At 46.9% G+C, this 21,693-nt stretch overlaps 1 protein-coding gene across 10 annotated transcripts in view; it reads right to left on the bottom strand.

The window, feature by feature from the left end:
- The window catches only part of XIAP (X-linked inhibitor of apoptosis), a 185,627-nt gene that overhangs the window by 75,136 nt on the left and 88,798 nt on the right, over positions 1-21,693 (bottom strand). The window contains exon 1 of one of the 10 annotated variants that reach the window (XM_029607870.1): positions 19,980-20,080. The exons of 8 other annotated variants lie outside the window; for them this stretch is intronic. The gene's annotated coding sequence lies outside the window, so the exon portion shown is untranslated. Of the gene's footprint in view, positions 1-19,979; positions 20,081-21,693 lie in introns of those variants that run through there. One more of the 10 variants, XM_029607865.1, reaches the window with a different exon arrangement.

Here is a 21,693-nt window from a genome sequence, read left to right as displayed (position 1 = left end):
TAAGGAGGGCGAGGGGTTTAAATTTTTATTTAGGGAATCGGTGCACGTATGGACATAGACTCAACTTATAGAATTCTACATATGTCCATATTGACCGAAATTGACCCCCCCTTTCGACTTATGGACTTATGAACATAAACTTTTTGTCTGCACATCCCTACTAAAGACTGCACAGGTTTGAAAACTTGAGTTACTCTCTCATCCTTCGAGAGTGCTTTTGTTCAAACTGGTAAGGTCTACAAGCCTCCAAATCAAACAGAAGAACTGGACAGAGATCTAACTGAAGACATCCAAAAGGTGGGAAAGAAAGGAGAAATATTGCCCATTGGAAATTTTATTCTTCCAGATGTAGACTGGAGTATCCCTTCTGCAGAATCTGCAAGAAGTACAGAGTTAATGGATGCCCTTCAAGGGGCTCTGCTCAACAAATGATACTGGAACTCACAAGGGAGGGAGTGACACTTGACCTAATGTTCAGAGAAGCCACTTACCAGTTTTCAATGAAGAGCAGGAATCATACTCCGCATTGCTTGCCTGAAGAAAGGCCAACCATAAATCTAAACTTTGGCAGCCAAGGGTGGGTCAGGGATTGACCTGCCCTAGAGGAAATGAAATTATTAGGCAAGTAGTAATTTCTCCTTCCTCAGTGTTTGGGCAGGTCAATCCCCATGAGTGGGATGTGCCAAAGCTAATCTCTAATAGGGCAGTCAAAACCACCAGTGCAAATGCGGTGTCCTCCCTAACCCAAACATCCAAGCAATAATACTTGGAGAAGGTGTGCAAAGATGACCATGCTGCCGCTCGGCAAATTTCAGCAAATGACAAAGCTCCGTCCAAGATACCGCCTGAGCCCTAATGGTTTGTGATCTAATCTATTTCAGCAAGACCACCTCAGCAGCTACAAGGCTGCCATAATAACTTTCTTAACAAGCAGGCAATCATTGCCTGCATCGCTGGTGCTCCCTGCTTACCTCCACCATGGAGCACAAACAAGCGATCATACTTCTGAACAGCTTTAGTCATCTCCTTGTACCACAGTAAATGTCGTTTGATGACCAAGGAACACAAGAGACGGTATACTCAGCTTCATTTCTGTCCCTGTCCAAGGCGGGCAGAAAAATGGACCGATTCAAATAAAACTCCGAAACCATTTTGGGCAAAAAAAAAGAGGGTACAGTCCGAAGTTGAACTGTCTGAATGACTTATGAGGAGAGGTTAAAGAACCTGAATATGTATACCCTGGAGGAGAGGAGGCGCAGGGTGATATGATACAGACCTTCGGATACTTGAAAGGTTTTAATGATCCATGGTCGTCAACAAACCTTTTCCATTGGAAACAATTTAGTAGAACTAGGGGTCACGATTTGAAATTCCAGGAAGGCTTAGAACCAATGTCAGGAAATATTTCTTCTCTGAGAGGGTGGTGGATGCCTGGAACGCCCTTCCGGAGGAAGTGGTGAAGACCAAAACTGTGAAGGATTTCAAAGGGGCATGGGATAAACACTGTGGATCCCTAAAGGCTAGAGGATGGGAATAAATAAAGCTTAACCAGCACGGAGCAGCAGTTACTACCTTGGGAAGCTTGCTGGGCAGACTAGATGGACCATTTTGGTCTTTTTCTGCTGTCATTACTATGTTAGTATGAACTGCGCCTGATGTCATACGGAGAAAAGGCTCACAGCAGGAAAAAGCCTGCCTCTCAGAGACCAGACGTGCTGAACAGATTACTACCAGAAAAACTGTCTTCAAAGTAAGTAGCTGCAAGGAAAGAGTATGCAGTGGTCGAAAAGTCAGACCTGCCAAAAACTCAAGGACCAAGTTCAGGTCCCACAGAGAAACCGGAAGCAGCAACAGAGGGTGAAGATGCTCAACTCCCTGCAAGAGACGTGACACATCTGGATGGGAAGACAAAGTCCCTCCATTGATTCTTCCCCATAACAAGCCAGGGCTGCAACTTTAACTTTCAAAGGTGTTAAGGGCTAAACCCTTAGGCAAGCCATCCTATAAAAATTCCAAAATCAAAAGAATATCCTCCTTAAGCAGTTGAGTACATCGATCAGAACACCATGCCTCAAAGACCCTCCAAACTAACAGACTAGAGAAGTAGATAATTTTCTGGCCCGAACAAGAGTGGAAATTACAGCATGAGAACAACAACAACAACAGAGCCCTTTCAATGGCCAAACCGTAAAACAAAATTGACTCAGATCCTCGTACAGAATGGGCCCCTGATGTAACAGATCAGTCCAAGACAACAGCTTGAGGGGACTGCCCACCAGAAGTCTCTGGAGATTGGCGTACCACAGCCTTTGAGCCCAATCTGGAGCCACTAAAACGACGGCGTTGGTTTCACTTGCAATCTTCTGGACCAGTCTGCCTATCAGTGGCCAGGGTGGAAACGCATTCAGAAGGCCACCACATGGCCAGTTTTGAACAAGAGAGTCAATGCCCATTGCTTTTGAGTCCCGCCTGAGACTGAAGAAGCGTGGAACTTTTGCTTTGTTGAAGGTCAGCAAAAGGTCTAGTTCCGGTAGGCCCCAAAGGTTCACCAGGAGCTGAAAGGTCTCGTCAGCCAACTCCCATTCTACTGGGTTCAAGTTTCTCCTGCTGAGGAACTTGGCTCCGATATTGTTATTTTCTGCAACAGGAGAGGCGGATATGCTTAGAAGATGCTGCTCTGCCCACACTAGAGGCACATCTATCTACCCTTAACAGAAACGTGGCAGTTACTACCTTGGGAAGCTTACTGGGCAAACTGGATGGACCATTTTGGTCTTTATCTGCTGTCATTACTATGTTGCTATCTCCTCCGACACCTTGGTTCCACCCAGATTGATGAAAGCCACAGTCGTTGCACTACTGGACATTATCCAGACCGCCCAAGCATCTAGCTGCTTGGTGAACCGCAGGCATGCCAACCGAACCACTCGTGCCACTCTGCTGCATTCCAGCGCCCTTGTACCACCAACTCCTGATAATGAGACCCCCAGCCCCAGAGGCTCACATCTGTCATGAGTACCAACCAATCTGGTGGTGTCAGGGAAATTCTCTTCCTGATATGATCTGCCTGAAACCATCAGTCCAACTGGGATCTCACCTCTAACAGGAGAAGCCACCTCATCACATTTTGTGACTGTGGCCTCCATCAGGAGATCAATGCACGTTGAAGAGGGCACATATGTGCCCTAGCCTCGGGAATCACTTTTAATGCAGCAATCATCAACTCCGGGACCTACAGGATGTGGTTAGTACAGTTAGTGTAGCTGGGTTCAAAAAAGGTTTGGATAAGTTCTGGAGGAGAAGTCCATTACCTGCTATTAATCAAGTTGACTTAGGGAATAACCACTGCTATTAATTGCATCGGTAGCATGGATCTTCTTGGTGTTTGGGTACTTGCCGGGTACTTGTGGCCTGGTTTGGCCTCTGTTGGAGACAGGATGCTGGGCTTGATGGATCCTTGGTCTGACCCAGCATGGCAATTTCTTATGTTCTTATTTACAGATAAGACCAACAGTTGGAAGAAAAGAATTCCACAGGGATCGAACTCACAACATCAACGTGATCCGAGACTCCAGCAGAAATACTCTGTCCTACCTTGTATCAAATCGAACCCAGAGATACTCCAGGGTGTGAGATGGCTGCAAATTGCTCTTGCAAAAAAAAAAAAAACAAACAGAAAAAGATCAGTGAATAAATAAGTAAAATAGTGATGGACAATTCTTTATGTATGAAAAATGATTTGTATGAGGGTGTCAGCAAGCCAGGAGCCAGTGTAAGACCACCTCAAAAGGTGGTAGCCCGGATCTCTCAAGCATTCACCCAATACATATAAATTCTCAAGAGTGTCCAAACAGCAAAATGTAGAAATTGTTAATTTTTTAGGTATTTTGTAATACAATTAAATCACACTTGCACACTTTGCATTTCTGCTTAGCTCTGAGTCTGAAACATGCTTAAAGAAAGCTACAGCTGAATGGCCCTGATGTGGATTGTAGCACAAACAGATAAGCACTTAGGCTTCTTCGCCGCAGGCAACGTTTGTAAGCGTGCAGACCGGTAAAGGCTCACATCTAGATTACTCAAGTGTATAAGCCGCATCCAAGTACATATGTCTAGACCACTCAACAAACTGGACACCCAGTATCGACGTTAACAAAGACACCTAAGCTGAACACACAAGATATGCGAATAGAAGGAAGAATGCATAAACTGGAAGCACAGGCGAGAATGGATGACAAATGGACATGCTGGGGGCATGGCGACTGCCCACAGCAAAAGAACGCATGAAACTACCTCGCGGCCTACCACGCACCAAAATGGGAGAAGCCTGAGAGCGGGGCCTAGCCAAACTGCTGGTCAACCCGCTGTGCCTGCACTACCTCCTCACCTCACATAACTCACAAGAGACGTGAGCAGGACAGCCGAATGCAGAGGAAACAGACCCTTTTCTCCTGCTTTCTTCCTCCTTTTTGTTTTTTTTAAAGTAAAAAAATTTGACGAGCTCAGCCCTCCCTGCTAATTAAATTTAGGTCCATGTCTTTCAAGGCTACCGCACTCTACCTAGGGAGGGACCGCAAGGTATCACCTGAGGAGGCAAGCAGTGCTATATATACACGTCATGTCTTTCCAATATCTCCTTTCCAACTTTTTTGTTTTTCACTCATAGGCAGTCCTCTGAAGGGAAATGCATGTCCACCATCTGCTGGAGATGGAGAATACTGGTGGGCTAAGGTCAGGGCAGGACTATAAGGCCGTGATGTCAGCTTTTGCTCCATCTTCATCTGCTGGCAGAAGTGCATAACCACTCGTGGGGATTGACATACCCGAATGCTGAGGAAAGTTTGTCTTTTTGTGGATGATACTAAGATCTGTAACAGAGTGGACACAACTGAAGGAGTAGAGAGAATGAAAAGTGATTTAAGAAAGCTTGAAGAGTGGTCCACCATTTGGCTGGGATTCAATGCAAAGAAATGCAAAGTCATGCATCTGAGGTATCGTAATCCAAAAGCTCTGTATGTGATGAGGAGCGAAAGCCTGATGTGCAAAAACCAAGAGAGTGACCTTGGGGGTAATAGTGTCAGGTGAGTTGAAAGCAGCGAAGCAATGTGACAAGGCGATAGATAAAGCCAGAAGGATGCTGGGCTGCATAGAGAGGAATAACAAGTAAGAAAAAAGGAGGTGATACTGCCCTTGTTCAGGTCCTTCGTGAGGCCTCACATGGAACACTGTGTTCACTTTTGGAGACCATACCTCAAAAGAGATGGAGACAGGACAAAAGCGGTCCAGAGAAAGGCGACCAGAATGGTGCGGTGTCTGAAGACTTGAATGCTATTAATGTGTGTAGGATAAACATGTTCTTGTTAAACAGGTTGTGCAGCTCAGCTTTCTGGCTCCCTGTCAGGAATAAGGCGGTCTGATCAATCTCCTACATGCCAAGAACAGGATGAGTCCGAGTGGGCAGTAGCAACTGTTGACACATAACACGGGGGGATAGTGACCCGTCATTTCTCTCTCGCACGCACACTTGTTTACGGCACGGTATAAAAAAGCAGGACTTTCCAGTGTCCGGCGGGAGTAGGAGATATTGCCTCTATAGACGTAGATAGTGCTGGACACTGAAAACCCCCTTCGCGCCTTTGCTGACCTAACGACTCCTCGATACAAGACTGATGACACAAAGGGTGCTGGATGGCATATGCAATCATGTGGTATGTAAATAACTTTCTGCAAATAACGTATATTACCATGATGTCACATTAATAAATGATGTCATAGATATTGTGTCAGAGTATCTTACTCTCTCATTCCCAACATTTGGCGTCACGAACAGGGTGTCTCTATTTAAAAGCAAAAACGGAAGAGAGACATCCGAACCACCAAGCCCGGTGGATCTAAAAATTCCCGGATGGGAAAAAACCCCATATAAAATGTTGGCTCAGGAATGGGCTACAAATACAGGGCTCGCGGAGGCTTGGGATATAGGAGAACCTTTAGATATTGTAAATCAACTCCAACAGGTCCCCATAATAAAAGGAAAAGAATTGGGGACAGTGGGACGGAGAGGATGGGTAGTATTAACAGGATATAGGAAATGTCATGAACAAAAAAGCGTGTTGCAAGAGAAATTAGTTGAACTAGAGCGAGAGATAGACAACCTCCTCAAAGATAATGTTATGCTTAGGTGTCACTTAGAGACGTTTAAACAGAAGGCAGAACATTATCAGATGGTGGCCGAACGAGCCGCTGTGCGGGTAGCACAACACAAATATAGAAAACGAAGAGGAAGAGTAAATCATTCTAAAATACGAGCATGTATTATGAAAGATGACTGGGATCCAGAGATATGGGTCGGGGACATATGGGACTCTACGGACAGTGAGGAGGCGGCAGTAATACCCCCTCCCCCGTAGAGCAAGCCTGTCCCATATTCAGGCGTAAATTAAAGCAGACCAGCGATGGTAGAGCTATAGAACAGGAGGGTACACAAGTAATGGAGGACTTCACCCAACAAGAAGTGAGATATTGGATCGCATGGGACAAAAACCAGGAGAACCTATTGACCGCTGGCTAGTGAGATTATATGAATCGGGGGCGGGAGACATTATGATTGATCAAAAAGATGTTAAAAGATTCACTATTATTTCTACCGATCCCAAGGTAAGGGCAGCTATCAGAACAGTAGTTTGGCAAGGGGACATGACTGACTTGTTTCGAGTAGTTGCCGCTGCCACTAAAACAAGGTATAGCACTGTATTAGATTGGCCGGTCAGTAACAAACCATTATATAATATGCATATCATACAGCGTATCAAAGAAATTACCATGCAAACATGGTGTCTGAGGAATTTGCAGGGAGATTTCCTGGACCTACCCCTGCCCGGTACGGCTCAGGCAGAGATTATGTGTACCATAATCCCGGTATACAGGTCCATTATGTTGACCTTGCTACTAAATACGGCTGGGAAGAAAATTGGAGATTTGATTTGGGCAATCAGAGAGGTCCTAGATTTAGGGATACAAGAGCGCAATGATAAGACTTTCACATTTAAAGGCGAAGTATGTGACAGAGGAGACTGTATTCGAAAGGGATACAGGGATCTCCGAAACCGAGATATGGACGCACAGGTGTCAAGGAGAGATATGTTTGCAGCATTGATAGCTGCCAGAGTGGCTAAAGAGAAAATAGATGGTATTCCAACCAAAGACATGTATAAATTGTATCTGCAAAAAATGCAAGGGTAAACAAAAGAAAGTTTACGCGGAAAGGGAGGAAGACTGGGGAAAAAAGTGTTACTAACAAAGATGAACCAATTGTTGCAAGAGAAAAAAGAGCAAGAGGTAAATGCTACAAACCTCTTCATAAACAAGTCTGAGTCCGTACAACCCAGCGCCCCACCTCAGGAGGCCAATAGTACCAGACTGTATTCCGGACTTATCCTGGGCACAATAGGAAAAAGGCCATAACCCCCAAATCGCTGCTGTCACCGTGGATAATCGCCTCCATATTGGGGTAGAAATACAATGGCGAAATGGGGCACAGCAGGTGATAGCTTTAGTAGATACGGGGGCGGAGGCCACTTTAATATTTGGAAAACCCAAGAAACATGGGGGGCCAAAGGTAGAATTAGCGGGTCTCGGAGGAAAAACTGTGATAGGAAAACGAACCATAATTTCTTTAGTCGTGGGAGGATACAAAATTCCTCAAGCTAAGGTAGTAATTGTACCCATTAAGGAATATATAATTGGGATGGATCTGTTACAGGGACTTAAGTTGAATACAACATGTGGGCAAATGGTGTTTGGAAAGGCGCCAAGTAAGCAAGTAGCATTTGAAAACAATAGACCAGTATATCTATCCAGAACAATAATAGTGGGTAGAACTGTGGGATCAGAAATAGCTTTGCCTAAAACAAGGGGTCCGGTATGCCAAAAGCAATACCGGATACCTGGAGGACATAAAGAGATAACAGAAACAATTAAGGATTTACAGGAAGCGGGGGTGCTAATTCCAACCACTAGCGGTTGGAATAATCCCATCTGGCCAGTGAAGAAATCAGATGGTTCGTGGAGAATGACAGTAGATTACAGGGCTTTGAACAAAAATACAGACCCTCTGACTGCTGCGGTCCCCGATATTGTAACATTGGTAGAGCAGATACAGCAACATTCAGGGAACTGGTACACCGTAATTCATTTAGCAAATGCTTTTTTCACAATTCCTATCTGTAAAGAAAACCAAGAACAATTTGCCTTCATGTGGGAAGGACGACAGTATACCTATACTAGACTACCTCAGGGATACTTACATAGCCCTACCATATGTCACCGGATGGTGGCAGAAGATTTACATACAATTAACTCATTACACTGATGATATATTAGTACAGGGGATACAGAAGAGCTCTAGCACAAGCAGTAGAAAATCTGGAGAATAGAGGTTGGAAAATTAACAAGAATAAAATACAAGGGCCTAGCAACACTGTGAAATTTTTGGGGATACAATGGTCGAATGGTAAAAGAGAAATCTTACCAAAGGCAAATGATAAGATATTGTTGTTTTCCCAGCCGTGGAATCAAAAAGAAGACCAGAGGTTTATAGGACTATTTGGATTCTGGCGACAGCACATTCCACATCTGGGGCAAATATTGTCCCCATTGTATAAAGTCACTCTAAAAAAGAAAAAATTCGAATGGGGACGATTACAAGATGCTTTTGATCAGGCTAAGGTCGCTATCCAAACAGCATTAGACTTATGGCCTATCAGGGAGGGGCCAGTAGAATTACAAGTTTCATTTTCATCTTGTCATGTGGACTGGAGTCTGTGGCAGAAACAAGACGGTAAATGAGTACCATTAGGGTTTCGGAGCAGGAAATTACCTGATGCTGCATGGCAGTATTCAGCCTTTGAGAAGCAGTTACTAGCATGTTACTGGGCTTTGTTAGACACGGACCAATTAACTCAGAACCATGAAATCCTTATGCGCCCTTTAATCCCAATTATGCAGTGGGTACACAGCACCCCGCATATCCATCGGATAGGGTATGCGCAAGAAGCTTCCATTGTAAAATGGAAATGATATATCCAGGACAGGGCGAAATCAGGCTTGGCTGGGCACTCCATGCTCCATGAACAGGTAGCGGAAATTCCTATTAATCAAGAAAAAGAACAGATAGAAACATTGGATATTCCTCCTTCTCCGGTTACCACCGGGGTACCATTCGACCAATTACCAAAGAACAGCAGTTACATGCTTGGTTTACAGATGGTTCGGCTAGAATGAAGAGAACTGAGCGATTATGGAAGGCTGTAGTGTATAATCCCCATACAAACGAAGTAAGTCAGGAGGAAGGGAAAGGCAAATCTAGCCAGTTTGCGGAACTTTATGCCATATGGATGGCTTTACAAAAAGGGGAAATGGATTGCCACATTTATACTGACAGTTGGGCAGTCATGAAAGGAATGACTCAGTGGATGCCAAAATGGCATAAAGATCAATGGAAGATACATCACCGCCCGGTATGGGGTGCTGACATTTGGCAAAAAATCTGGGCTGAGTGTCACAAAAAGCATGTTACAGAGTTCCATGTAGACGCACATGTGAAAGATGTTTCTTTATCTAATCTGTACAATTCCATTGCAGATAAACACGCAAAAATCCGAGCCAGTGTCACGACCACAAACGAGCAGGGGCTATGGAAATGGGCACACGAAAAAAGTGGTCACTTGGGGGCGGAAGCTACTCACAGGTGGGCCCAAGCCAGAGGGATACCAGGATCCCTCCCTGATTTTCAAAACATACTCACACAATGTGAATATTGTTAGTTGACACATCCAAGGTCACCACAAGCTATTGAGCAGGGGCATATCCATCGTGGTTTAAGTCCTGCCACTATTTGGCAAATAGATTTTATAGGCCCTTTACGAAAATGTGGAGGAGATGTATATTTATGTACGGCAGTAGATACATTTAGTGGAATCATGATGGCTATACCTGCACCAGAGGCTAATCAGAAAGCTAATTTAAAACTTTTAAATGAAATGAGCCGGTATTATGGAATACCAAAACAAGTTCAGAGCGATAGAGGGACTCACTTTACTGGTAACTCAGTGCAGCAATATGCTAGAGACAACTACATTGAATGGATCTTTCACATTCCATATTATCCGCAATCTGCCGGCCTTATTGAGCGTATGAATGGGTTATTAAAAATATGTTACACTCTCTTACAAAATCTGCCACCATGAAGGGGTGGAAATCTGTATTGCCCACAGCTCTACAGCTGCTAAATAGTAGACCTTTAAAAAAGGACGGAAAGACTCCTTTCCAAAAGTTATATAATCAGGAACCCGCTTCTACTCAGATCCGAAATATCATTTGCTGGGCTACAGCTTCGGGAAACATCGAATTGCCCCGCCAAAATAGTTATGAAGCTGCGGGATATGATGTAAACAATCCCACCGCTATAGTGATACCTCCCCATGAATCTTTATTGTATGATTTACAGATTGGGTGCAGCATCCCTAAGCAACATTTCAGATGGCTGTGTATTCGATCTAGTTGGGCAAAACAAGGCATAACTGTATTGGGGGGAATCATAGATTCTGACTACAGTGGTCCCATATATGTACTGTATCACAACTTGACGAATAAAGAAATTTATGTTCCTGCCCAAACCAAAATGGTACAATGTTGAGATTACTTACCTGATAATCTCCTTTTCCTTAGTGTAGACAGATGGACTCGGAACGAATGGGTATAGTATGCTCGTGCTAGCAGTTGGAGACGGATCTGACGTCAGCACGGGTATATATACCCCCACAGGAAGCGTAGCAACTCAGTAATCTTCCTTGCAAAAGCTGTTATGGATGTGTGTACTGAGGCTCAGTGAAATAGTGAAACAGGATTCCCCTGACCGATTGATAGTAGCTGGAGACCACCAGCATTCCCAACCGGAAGGCGTCGACACCTGGCAAAAGGGGACGCTCTTATGTAAACAAATGACATGGCTTACCTTGAATTGGTGAAACCCATGTACACAGGCAGCTGGGCGGGATGCTGAGTCCATCTGTCTACACTAAGGAAAAGGAGATTATCACGTAAGTAATCTCAACATTTCCTGGCGTGTAGCCAGATGGACTCGGAACGAATGGGATGTACAAAAGCTTTACTCCCAGCCTGGGCGGGAGGCTGCCTGAGGACCATGTAGGAACGCCCTCGCAAATGCTGTGTCCTCCCTGGCCTGGACATCCAGACGGTAGAATCTGGAGAAGGTATGGAGGGAGGACCATGTCGCCACTTTACATATTTCTGCAGGCGACAGCATCCTGGATTCTGCCCAGGATGCCGCTTGTGCTCTGGTAGAATGAGCCTTGACCTGTAGAGACGGAGACTTCCCAGCCTCTACATAAGCTGCTCGGATAACTTCTTTAATCCAGTGGGCGATGGTGGGCCGCGAGGCCGCTTCACCTTGTTTCTTTCCGCTGTGCAGGACGAACAGATGGTCCGTCTTTCGTATTTCTTGTGTCACTTCCAGATATCTGGGCAGCAATCTGCCAATGTCGAGATGGCGTAATAACCGCCCTTTTTCAGATTTCTTCAAACCCGCCGTGGTAGGCAAAGATATGGTTTGGTTAAGATGAAACTGTGAAACCACTTTAGGTAGAAAGGAGGGAACCGTACGAAGATGGATAGCCTCAGGAGTGATTCGGAGAAATGGATCAGGCAGGACAGTGCTTGTAGCTCTGAGATGCGGCGTGCTGAACATACAGCCAGCGAGAACACCATTTTCAAAGTGAGAGAACGGAGAGACAGACCCCGAAGGGGTCTGAAGGTGGATCCCGCGAGGAAATCCAAAACTATGTTGAGGTTCCACAAAGGCACTGGCCACTTCAGTGGCGGACGAATGTGCTTGACTCCTTACAGGAAGCGAGAAACATCTGGATGTGTGGCAATGGCCTTGCCATCCCTCCTGGGACCATAGCAAGACAGCGCAGCCACCTGAACCCTGATGGAGCTGAGGGAGAGACCCTTCTGAAGCCCATCTTGCAGGAAATCCAACACAATAGGGATTGTGGTCGCATGTGGATTAGTGCCATGAGTGTCGCACCATGCTTCGAATACTCTCCAGATGCTTACGTAGGTGAGGGATGTGGAAAACTTGCGAGCTCGGAGGAGTGTATCTATCACGGGCTCCGAGTAACCTCTTTTCTTCAGTCTAGCCCTCTCAATGGCCAGACCGTAAGAGAGAATTGAGCTGGATCCTCGTGAAGGATGGGACCTTGACGTAGAAGGTCCCGGAGAGGAAGCAGGGGAAGGGGCTCCCCTGCCAGTAGTCTTCTCATGTCTGCGTACCAGGGTCTTCTTGGCCAGTCTGGTGCCACCAGAAGAACTAGGCCCCGGTGCTTCTGAATCTTGTGGATGATGGCGCCCAGCAGAGGCCACGGAGGAAAGGCATATAGCAGAGTCCCTGGAGGCCATGGCTGAACCAGGGCATCAATTCCGTGTGAGAACGGGTCGCGCTTGCGGCTGAAGTATCTGGGTACTTGAGCATTGGACTTATCCGCCAGTAAATCCATGACCGGAATCCCCCAGTGATCCACAATCATCTGGAAGGCTGTGGGTGACAGCTGCCACTCTCCCGGATTTAGGCTTTCTCTGCTGAGGAAGTCTGCCGCGGTGTTGTCCTTCCCGGCAATGTGGACGGCGGAGATGTCCTGAAGATTCGCCTCTGCCCAAGCCATCAGTGGGGCGATCTCCAGAGATACTTGTCGGCTTCTGGTTCCGCCCTGACGGTTGATGTATGCCACCGTGGTGGCGTTGTCAGACATCACTCTGACTGCTCTGTTCTTCAGTCTGTGAGCAAATCGAAGGCATGCCAATCGGACTGCCCGAGCCTCTAGACGGTTGATGTTCCACGCTGACTCTTCTCTGTTCCACCGCCCTTGTGCGGTGAGTCCTTCTCAGTGTGCTCCCCAGCCACTCAGGCTGGCATCTGTGGTGACCAGAGTCCACGTGGGGGAGGACATCTTCGACCCCCTACTCGTGTGGTTGGACTGCAGCCACCACTGTAACTGGGTCCGTACTCTGGCAGGCAGAGGTAGGTGCATGGAATAGTTCCGGAAGCGGGGGCTCCAGCGAGAGAGCAGGGAGCGTTGCAGAGGTCTCATATGGGCCCTTGCCCAAGGTACCACTTCCAGGGTGGATGCCATGAGACCGAGAACCTGCAGATAATCCCAAGCTATGGGCCGACTGGCTCCCATCAAATACCGGATACGCGTCTGAAGTTTTAACCTTCTCTTGGTAGTGAGACTGACTGTGTCTGCCTGGGTGTCGAACTGTAGTCCCAGGTATTCCAGCGACTGGGAAGGCTGTAGGCAACTCTTGCTGAGGTTGATTACCCAGCCCAAGCTTTCCAGAAGGGCGATCACTGTCGGTTGTCCGATGGCTCTCCTTTCGTGATTTCGCCCTGATCAGCCAATCGTCTAGGTAGGGATGGACCAGAATTCCTTCCCGTCTGAGTGCCGCTGCTACCACTACGACCACCTTGGTGAAGGTCCGCGGTGACGTGGCCAACCCGAAGGGCAGAGCCCGGAATTGGAAGTGGCGTCCTAGAACCTTGAAGCGTAGGTAGCGCTGATGATCTGGATGGATCGGGATATGCAGGTAGGCTTCCGACAAGTCTAAGTCCGTGAGGAATTCTCCTGGCTGTACTGCGGTCTTGACGGAGCGCAGAGTTTCCATGCGAAACCTCGGGACCCTTAAGTATCGATTGACTGACTTGAGGTCCAGTACGGGCCGAAAGGTGCCCCCTTTCTTGGGTACCATGAAATAAATGGAATAGTGTCCAGAATTCACTTCCCATGCAGGTACTGGGATGATGGCTTTCAAGGACAGGAGCCTCGCCAGGGTAGCTTCCAATGCTGCCTTCTTGTGTATGGGACATGAAGATTCCACAAACTTGTCCGGAGGGAGGTGATGAAAGTCCAGATAATACCCCTCTCGGATGATGGCGAGGACCCACTGGTCCGACGTAATCTCGACCCATCTGGGGTAGAAGAGGGTTAACCTGCCCCCTATGGCTCCGTCCCCCAGATGGATCGGCGGATTCTCATTGTGAGGCGCGGCTGGGACCTGAGCCCGGGCCTGCTCCTCTCTTGCGCTGCTTGGCCCGAAAGGACTGATTCCGGGCCTGAGGACGAGGTGCCTGGTAGCGACTCCTGTAGGGAATGAAGCGCTGGGAGCTTCTACCCCTGGAGGGCCTTGGAAAGGCGCGCTGGTTCCTTCTGAACCGATCTTCCGGCAATCGAGGTACTGGAGAGGCGCCCCATGTGCTGGCCAGTTTATCAAGGTCGCTGCCAAACAGGAAAGAGCCCTTAAAGAGCAATCTGGTGAGGCGTGTCTTCGAAGGAGCATCGGCTGACCAATTCCGGATCCAGAGCTGCCTCCTGGCGGCTACGGAGGATGAGATCCCCTTGGATGTTGTCCGGACGAGGTCTGATGCAGCATCCATGAGGAACAAGAGAGCTGACTCCATGTCTGCTGCAGGAGCGTTGTTCCTGACCTGTGAAAAACAGAAACGCGTCACCACTGTGCAGCAGGTTGCGATCCACAAAGACAGAGCTGCCACCTCAAATGTCTGTTTCAGAATGGTGTCCAGTCGCCGGTCATGAGGCTCCTTGAGGGCGGGCCGCCCCCCCCCCCCCCCCCTCAACTGGAATGGTAGTGCGCTTGACCACAGCGCTAATCAAGGCATCCACCTGAGGGCACGCCAACAGCTCCTGGATAGCCGGTGCCAGGGGGTACATGCCTGTCAGGGCCCGACCCCCTTTGAATGAGGCCGCTGGTGCAGCCCATTCTAAATCTATCAGTTGTTGTGCCGCCTGCAAGAATGGAAAATGGCGGGCTGTAGGACGAAGACCTTCCAGCAGGGGGTTCTGCGCAGAGGGTACCGTAGCGCTGGGACCTGTAATATCCAACTCCGCCAGGCACTGAGACACCAGGTCGGAGAGATCCTCTTTAGGGAAGAACCGCCTCATGGTTCTATATGGCTCAATCCCTGAGGGAAGTTCCCCCTCGTCCGGGAGTTCGGACTCGTCCGGTGAAACCTCCTGGTCCGACTGATCCGGACTGTCTAGCGGCGGGAGGACCCGCTCACGATAAGGGCGTGAGGGTCCAGGAACAGGATCCGCTGGAGCCACAACCGCAGCAGCAGCCGCAGCCGCTGCCACGGCAGGAACAGCAGGGCCTGGACGGGAAGCTGTTTGCATCTGTACAAAGGCATGAATCCCCTTAAAGAGATCCACCCAGGAAATGGAAGCGGTCTCTAATCGCCGGGGTATGAGATCCCCCAGGATTCCAGATTGGTCGATACTGCCAGCTAAATCCGGGGTAGCTCCTGGGGAACTGTCAGCAAATCGTGGCTGAGACTGGTCCTGGCCCGAGGGTCCCACGGCCTCCTCACATTGGGCACATAGGGAGTCTGGCTCTTCACTGTGTGTGGCTCTAAGCTGGCATGCGGAGCAGAGGCCGAGGGCTTTAATGCCGGAGGCAGGAGGCGCCCCCGCTGAAGACGCTGAGGCGTTCTGTTCCATTGAAAAGTATGCGCTTAATGATATGCGGCAGCAATATACGCTTAATATGACAGGCGCACAATAATGTGCGGCAGCAATATATGCTTAATACCCCAGGCGCTTAATCATATGCGGTCAGCAATATACGCTCAATGGTATTCAATATGCTCTCAGCAATATGCGGTTAGCAATACACGCTCAATGGTATTCAATATGCTCTCAGCAATATGCGGTCAGCAATACACGCTCAATGGTATTCAATATGCTCTCGGCAATATGTGGTTAGCAATACACGCTCAATGGTATTCAATATGCTCTCAGCAATAAGCGGTCAGCAATATATGCACAATGATGTATATAATATGCGCTTAGTCATAGACAGGTGCCTATCACGGGCACTCAATACCTGAACAAGGCCAACAAAATGGCACCCTCCACGGCGTGCCACCTACAGGCCACGCCGCCGATCCTCGGAGACCAAAAAAAGCAAGAGATGTACGACTTACCTGATCCTCGGCGCTTCCCGGCTGGAACCTGGGCAGTCTCCGGCTGCGGGGGGAGAGGGCAAGTACCTTCACCGCCACGTTTGAGGATATGCACCCGCTGCCTCATCCACGCCGGGACCGAGGTGCCTCGCTCGCCACGCCCGAGCCTCGCCCGGGGGCTACGTCCCTGCCGCGATTCGGCCACCAGACCGAGGTCTTAAACCTCCGGGGGATCGCGGAAATCACCCTGGGAAACTCTACTGGGGGAGGGACCCCAAGGGTATCACCGCAGGAGTGCGGGGCTCGATGTTGCAGTAGAAATTTAGTAAGAAGAAAGTAGAAAGTAGATTGGAAACACGCTCAGCGAGCGTGCAGACTCTCCAAAATGCTTTGGAGATGGAAATTACTGAGTTGCTACGCTTCCTGTGGGGGTATATATACCCGTGCTGACGTCAGATCCGTCTCCAACTGCTAGCACGAGCATACTATACCCATTCGTTCTGAGTCCATCTGGCTACACGCCAGGAAATTGATTATTATTCCCTATGTAACAGACCAAATGGTATGGGGGACTCCCAATTCTACTCCCCGAGGACAAAGTGCCTTTGGAAGCACCTCCAATCCAAGTAAACTACATCCAGGAGCTAAAATATGGATCTTCACACCTCATAGAGAACCTAGGAAAGGTGAAATTTTAGCTGTTGGCAAAGATGCAGTACTGACTGTACTACCAGAAAGAGATGAACATTGGATACAGGTACCCAGTATCTGATGTAAACTAAGGGAATAACTAACTATGTGTTCTCTCGCTACAGGTTGGCTTGCACCTCCCGTTTATGGCGATCAACCTCTTTGCCATCATTGGTATGGTGCACACCCTATATCAGCCTGTAGAAGTAACCTCCGGACGGGGGACTATCAAGTGGAAGAACAGCACCTCCTCTCGGACGCAGGATAATTTCACATGTAAAGCATACGATGCTTGTGTGGTTTGGAACATCACCATAACTGCAAAATTAGTGAAAGCAAAGACAACACAGGACAAAACCACTAGATTACTCGTCAAGTATCGCATCTGGGATCAGTTTTCTATAGCCAGTTACACCGCCATACAGTGTCGTAACTATTCGGCTCCTTGTCTACAATATACCCGAGCTATGTGGAAGAAGAAGATATGCAATTCCACCCCAATCCAATCACTCAATATGACACTTACTAGTATTAATGACTGGGTGCTAGTATGTGAAAATGCTACTGTAATTACAAATCGGACCCGCTTTGGGTACTTTTGGACAATGCTACCTATAAAAGAAGTTACTAGTCATTCCCAGCTGGTGGTCCGATTCCCCAAGACATGCATTCCTTTTATACCATATGTTACAAAACATGTGTTGAAATTTAACATAACATTTCCCCACCGACCCAAACTTACACGATATAAACGAGCATGGTATGATACACTATTGGGAGGATTGGGTACAGGAATGGGAGCATTAAATACTATGGACATAGAGGTATTAGCGAATAGAACTGCCACGGCCAGAGGGGATACAGGCCTCATCACTAACATTATTGCAAATTGGATTCCCGACCCCGCACACATGCAACAGTATGTGCAGAAGTATTTGCATTTAAATAATGATTTGGTTATAGAAGGGTGGAATGCCACTTAGGAAATAGGACATAATCTGACTGCATTTGTTAATTGGACACAATCCCGTATGCAAGCTTTGTATCTACAACAACAGATAGAGATGATACAAACCAAACTATACATGAGTATTTCTCCTATTTGGAAGGAATTGTTCCAATCATATGTACCATACCAATATCCTGTAGGCTGGCTGCCACAGCCACAGTATACGATATGCGACACAAATTGGTGTACAGGCCGAATCACATTTTATAGCGCCTCCAATACATTAACAGATACTGTATGTAAGTTTACATCACTTCCTTTCCCAGTCTATCTTCCTGAAAGAGGACGTGTGCTAATACAAGTTTTGCATTCTAACAATTGGATACGGACCACCAATAATCACACTATTGACAATACAATATGTATCCCTACACTAATGGGATTGGCTTGTCCTTTAATGTATTCCACATTACCCGATGATTGCTCATTGCAGCAACCTTTGGCACACTGTAGCCTTCTAATATTACCTGATAATGTAACTGGTTTCATAATTCCATTCCCTGAAACTGTATGTGTATATAATTTGACTTTTACAGGATGCCTGTATAATGTTACTTGGTTTACTTTTGGTTCTCGACAATATTATTTACCACCAATGGACATCGCTGATGCGCAATTGGGGGTAAAGTTGGACTTATCATTCTTTGAGACACCATTGTTGGATTTGACTAAACTGCAAAAGGTATTGAATACCTCAGATTCGTTGAAACAGACCCTGAGACATGTGGACATTGCTGTAACAGGTGCCCTGCTTCGAGCGGACTTTGCCAAGGAATGCCTACTACATTTACAACAATTGATAAAAGACACCTCTCATTCTTGGTGGGATGTATTTTTCGGACGTTCCTCTACTCCTACAATGACTCTGAATTGGATTTTTCATCCTATCCTTATTCTAATGTGTGTATGCCTTCTGTGCCTAGTGTGTACATGTTATCTTACCTATTGAGTGCATAAATTAGCACGTCAAAGTAAATATACCACTACAGTGGCTTCGTATGCAGTGGTGCCTGCATTGGAGAATGATTGATCAAGGGTGGAGTGTAGGATAAACATGTTCTTGTTAAACAGGTTGTGCAGTTCAGCTTTCTGGCACCCTGTCAGGAATAAGGCGGTCTGATCAATCGCCTACATGCCAGGGACAGGATGAGTCCGAGTGGGCAGCAACTGTTGACACATAACATGGGGGGATAGTGATCAATCATTTCTCTCTCGCACGCACACTTGTTTACAGCACGGTATAAAAGACTTTCCAGTGTCCGGCGGGAGTAGGAGATATTGTCTCTATAGATGTATAGAGTGCTGGACACTGAAAACCCCCTTCTCGCCTTTGCTGACCCAACGACTCCTCGATACAAGGCTAATGACACCAAGGGTGCTGGATGGCATATGCAATCATGTGGTATGTAAATAACTTTCTGTAAATAACGTATATTACCATGATGTCACATTAATAAATGATGTCATAGATATTGTGTCAGAGTACCTTACTCTCTCATTCCCAACAATGCACAAACTTCAAAGCTTTTCTGTGGAAAAGAAATTGTAGAATGAAACTCTGGGGTGGAGGGAGGGGACAACTCAGAACCAACATCAAGAAATATTTCTTCATGAAGAGGGTAGTGTCTCCCAAGGATAAAAACCATGAATGATTTCAAAAGGGCATGGGATAGACACTGGGGCTCCCTAAATGCTAGATATTAGAAATGAAAAAAAAAAAGGGGGGGGGGGTGCATGGGGTTAATATGCAGTTAGTATCCTTAACAAAAGCATGCTGGTAACTGCAGAGAGTGGCAGTTACTCCCTTTAATAAAAGGCATAGGAGTAATTGCACAAGATGGACCATTTGGTCTTTAAATGACGTCAGTACTGTGTTATGTTACTGACAAAGCACATCAAAAGTGGTGATTTTTATATCAATGTAATAATGCAAACTTGCATTTGTCACCTCTAAACTCCCCCTTTTACAAAATCTTATTTGTGTGACCTACCATAATTGTCCAGCTTATCTAAAACTTGTGTTGCTCTGATTGGCCCAAAAGCCAATTAAACACAAAAGTAGCCCAAACCTAATTCTTGCCATAAATTATAGTACTTCAGAAGAGGTACAAACCAGGGGGTACGCGACTCCATTTCAGAGCTAATGCAGAGAAAGGACTACAAAGGAACAAGAAAAGGAAGCAGCGGCGACCGGGAGGAGGGAGGTGGAGACTAAATACTCACAGTAGGCAGAAAACCGGGCCTGGCGCGCTCCTTCCCTTCCGCCCTTTGCGGTTGGCTCTAAGAACCACGTGCGAGGGTCTCGGGTGGGGGGCGGATTTTGGCTTCCTTTCGCCGCATTCCTGTGGCAGCTCTGCACCCCCTCAAGGGTAAAATGACGCGTCAGCTCCCGTCAAGGTGAACCCCGCCCACACCAAAGCGAAAGCTGCTGGGAGGGGGCAGAAGCGCTAATTCCCCGCCCGTCCCCGTGTAGTCGGCACACGTTTGCAGCTGTAAGCAGTTAAAAGCAACCTTTTTTTTTGCCCGTTAACGCCAACGGGATTTTTATCAGGACGTGTTTGAAGATAGGCAGGGGGCCCGCTAAGGATATGTTATAAGAAGCAATTAGCCTCTAGCAGTAAGGCTGGGACAGTTCCCCCGTTCCAATCGTCCCGCCACACCTATCCCAGTGACCGAATGGATCTCGGGGATATGCACCGTGGGCATCCCGAAAAGCAGAGCAATGGGGGAGGGGACCATTTCGCCATTCCGTTTTCTTATCTTTCAGATATTAAATTACGCAAGTGGGAGGCTCATATTGCACCGGCTCACATTTTGCAAGTTGAGCTTGGGGGGGGAAAAAGCCTTTTATCAGTATATGACACATTTTTGGTTAAAGGCTGTGCGCCAAAGCTACACTGGAGCTTTGTGCACCTCTCAGCCTCCAAATCGGCAGCAAAAAGTCCCTAAGACTACAAGAGAAGCTTAGAAGCTATAACACCAAAAAAGATAGGAATTAAGTTTGCAGCACTGCTAGCTAGCTGCAATGTACCTTAAAGTTAACTATGGGGCCGATGCAATACAGTGCACTCAGGTGAGCGCACTGTTTAACCCGCAGTCGGACGCGGGATAAATAGGCACTAATCCACCCCCTAATGCAATAGGGGGACTAGTGCCTATTTAACGTGCGCCCGACACGGAGTGAATGAGATAGCACTCATCACTGAAAAGTCAGCGCCCGGTTTTAGCGCACATAATTGCATCTGTCCCTATGTATATAATCAAATGAGGCTTTACAGTGACTTTGGGTAGGACCACATATAATAGTAAATGACAGCATCTGAAGACCAAAATGGTTCATCCATTCTGTTCAACATACATACCCAAGTATAAACACTGCTACAAAGGTGTATAGTTTAGGAAAATGTATCAACAATTTTTACAATATATAGTAACGGCATGTAATCTGTATACAGTATCATATACATTTATAGGAAATGAAGACAAATCAATTAGGATATAATCAGTCATAAAAATGGGATAAACCATTTCTCCCACAGCGAGAAAGCAAGAATAAAAATAGGAGGTCGCCACCACTTGGGAATTAGGCCTGGAAAAAATGTTCCAAGTGGCTATCTGTCTTGTCTCTACTGCCCTACGAGATAAGGAATTGGTGAGAAAATAGCTTTCAAAACTCAAAAAAATAAAAAATTATTTTGGGCACCCCGAAAAGCAGAGCAATGGAGGAAGGGGAGGGGACCATTTCGCCATTCTGTTTTTTTATCTTTCAGATATTAAATTACTCAAGTGGGAGGCGCATGTATGTGTAAGAGTGGAAGAGTAGCCTAGTGGTTACAGCAGCTGCTACAAACCAGGGAAACCAAGGTTCAAATCCCACTGCTGCTCCTTGCGACTCTGGGCAAGTCACTTTCCCTCCATTGCCTTAGGTACAAACTTA

The sequence above is a fragment of the Rhinatrema bivittatum genome, chromosome 6 (assembly GCF_901001135.1).
Source record: "Rhinatrema bivittatum chromosome 6, aRhiBiv1.1, whole genome shotgun sequence".
NCBI lineage: Eukaryota > Metazoa > Chordata > Amphibia > Gymnophiona > Rhinatrematidae > Rhinatrema > Rhinatrema bivittatum.
Note: the sequence above shows the minus strand (reverse complement) of the source record. Positions and strands in the feature narration are given on the sequence as shown.